The 3,537-nt window shown below is 38.8% G+C and overlaps 1 pseudogene; it reads left to right on the plus strand.

Moving 5' to 3' along the window:
* Positions 1–3,340: 3,340 nt before the first annotated feature.
* LOC110307710 (nucleoside diphosphate kinase A pseudogene) overlaps positions 3,341–3,537 on the plus strand; it is a 1,263-nt pseudogene continuing 1,066 nt past the window's right edge.

Genomic DNA, 3,537 nt, shown 5'->3' on the forward strand with positions numbered 1-3,537 from the left:
GCCAGTCAGTAAAATGCTTGTTCTACAAGCATGAAGACCTGTGTTCAGATTTCCAGGACCCACTTCAATAGCCAGGAATGGCAGTGTGTCTGTAACCACAGACCTATAGAAGCAGAGACAGGAGAATCTCTGGATCTCACTGGCCTACCTGAATCTGTAATGTTTGAGGTCAGTGAGTGATTCAATGTCAAGAAGACCTGGTAGGAAGTGACTGAGAAGAGACTGATGTTTCTCTGGCCTTCACCTTCATGCACACGCACATGCTCATGCATTTCATCTTTATTCACACACATATACATGAGCATATATATATATATGTATATATATATATATATATATATATATATACATATACACACACAAACATGTACATGTACTACCCACTGAAACACCAATACATACAATGAATAAAACACTGAATGATCACATTTCAGAGGTATTTACTGAGTAGTAATGATAAAAAATAAGTAAAAGGATTTATTATCTTAATTTCCTCATTGAGGACATCAAATTTTACCAAAGTAATACATGCACACAATTTATCAATACTATCTATCAATAGAAAGGTGGAAGTTGAGTCCCTATTGCTGAAGACACCATGAACTTCAGAAACAGAGCCCAGAGGCCACTCTTTTAGAATTGCCTGACTGCCTCCTCTTTGAGCACTACTTTTTCTGACACCAGAAGGAGCCATTCAGGCTTCAAAAGATGGAAGCAACCAACAAACCTACCAATCGGTGGTACCTAAGAACCAAAACATGAGCACCATGGCATGATCCTCCCAAGGGTGCAGTAGTGGTATGCATATCTTAGGAGTAACCAACTTAGGTAGGAGTAATAGAACTGGAATCCTGCTCAACAAGAGGAATGGCATGCCTGATCCTGGGAATATCGCCAATTCCTCAGTAATAGTGAAGACATGGATCTTGAGGAGAACCTACCAACTTCCATTTATCTAAGCCAGCATAATCACTAACAACAACCTTTTTATATTAAAAATAGATCTTCCTTTGCCCTACTGTTGCAACCGGACTGCAGCTGCAGCCTCCCTTTTGTGTCACCATGCATCCTGTGAATCCCACATACTATTGCCTCCTGGCTTCCCACCCCCAGACTTGTTGCTGTGTCACAGCTCCTAACTCCAAAGGACATTCCAGAGGACTCAACCACAGGCTATACCTGCCAGAAGACTAGATAATCTGCTTGGAGACTTTTCTCTCTCCTAATTCCTCGGGCTCCCTGCTAGCACCGCAACAGAACATCAGCATTACTTTCCTCTAGGCTACTTCTCATGTGGATCTCACCTGACTTTCCTCCCCCTAGACCCACCTGCACCCAGCATCCAGGACCAGCAGACACTCCCTGTCAACACAACAGCTGAACAGGACAGGAAAGCAGGCAACATATAATCATCACAAATAACTGAAAATTCAAAGAGGAAACAGAAATCAAGAAACAAAACATATACCCAACAGAAACACATCCAGAAACCTGCACTTAGGCCTAAAATGTTCCCAAACCAGATGCCTAGATGCCAACTTAGCAACATAATCAGCAGCAGTCAGGGCAACATGACTCCAATAGAGCTCAGTTATCCTACAACATGATTATTCCAACAGAGCTGAAGCACAAGAAAAAGACCTTAAAAGGAAAACTATAGAGATCCTTAAAGATAAAATGAATAAATATCTTAAAGAAATCCAGGAAAACACGAACAAATAATTTGAAGAAATAAGTAAATCCCTTAAAAAAGAGAAGGAAAAAAAGACAAAAGGATATACCTCCTTCTCAGCATCTCATGGAGCTTTGTCCAAAATTGACCACATACTCAGTCACAAAACAAATCTCAACAGATACAAGAAAATTGAAATAACCTGCTGAATTCTACCAGATATGCATCAGATAGATATATCTATCTAAAGTTGAATATTAAAAAAAAACTACTGAACATTCATATACTGAATTGGTTCAAGGCAGAAATAAAGAAGGAAATTAAAAACTTCCTAGAATTCAGTGAAAATGAATGCACAATGTACCCAAACTTATAGAACAGATGAAAACAGGAATAAGAGAAAAGTTCATAGCACTAAGTGCCCTTATAAAGAAGTTGGAGAGATCTCATACTAAACACTTGACAGTTCACCTGAAAGCTCTAGAAAAAAACAGGAGCAAATGAACCCAAAAGGTGAAACAAAGGGAAAAATACAAAACAAATCAATGAAACAGAGTTAATTCTTTGAGGAAACCAACAAGATAGACAAAACTTTATCCAAACTATCTAAAAGACAGAAAAAGAATATCCAAACTAATGAAATCATAAAAGTAGAGGGACATAACAGGAGAAATTTGGGAAACCTAAAGAATTATTAGGTCTTACTTCAAAAACATGTACTCCATAAAATTTTAAATTTTTAAAGAAATGGATAATTTTCTTGATAGATACCACCTACCAAAGTTAATTCAAGATCAGATGAACAATTTAAATAGACAAATAACTCCCAATGAAACAGAAGCAGTCACTGAAAGTCTTCCAACCAATGAAACACCAGGGCCACCCAGTTTTAGCACAGAATTCTACCAGAATTTCAGAGAAGAGCTAATGACAATACTCCTTAAATTATTCCATAAATCAGAACCATTGCCCAATCTATTTATGAGGCCACAGTCACCCTGATATCTAAACCACACAGAGACTCAACAAAGAAAGAGAATTACAGGCTAATTTCCCTGTGAATATAGATGCAAAAATATTCAATAAAATCTTATAAACTGAATCCAAGAACACATCTAAAAAAAAAAAAATCCACCATGATCAAATAGGCTTCTTCCAGCAAATGGAGGCAGATGCAGAGACCCACAGACAGATATTATGTGGACAGAAAATCTAAACTGGAGGTCTCCATCAGGTCTCTCCTCTGAGAGCTTGTTGAATCACATTGAAGAGGGGAAGGAAAGATTGTGAGAATCAGAGAATCAGAGGAGATGAAGGACACCAGAGGAACATGACCCACTGAATCAACTAAGCAGGGCTCATACAGGATTGCCGGAAAGCAAGTGGCCTGCATGGTCCTGCACTAGGTCCTACATGTATGTGTTAGGACTGTCAGCTTGGTGATTTTTTCAAACTCATAACTGTGGGAGTGGGTGTGTCCTTTACTCTTTTATCTGCTCTTGGGACTCTTACTTCTGTTGGGTTGTCTTGTCTAGCCTTACTGTAAGGGCTTTCATCTTGTTTTATTGTATTGTGTTTTGTCATGTTTGGTTGACATCTCTTGGAGTTTGCTCTTTTCTAAAAGGAGACAGAGATGGGGTGAAGTGGAGAGGGAGCTCGGATGAGACCATGTGTGGAACTGTGCTCAGGATGGATTGGGTGAGAGAAGAAATTAAAAAAATAGATTCATTCAAACAATAAATTCTGACTATAATTCCCCCTTCCCTAACTCTTCCCAGATCCTCCCCAGCTCCCCACCCACCTAAATCAACATCTTTTCTTGGTATCTCTCACTTAAAAACACAGGCATCTAAAAAAGTAAATAA

The sequence above is a fragment of the Mus caroli genome, unplaced genomic scaffold, assembly GCF_978045245.1.
Source record: "Mus caroli unplaced genomic scaffold, Mus_caroli_1 scaffold_15, whole genome shotgun sequence".
Classification (NCBI taxonomy): domain Eukaryota; kingdom Metazoa; phylum Chordata; class Mammalia; order Rodentia; family Muridae; genus Mus; species Mus caroli.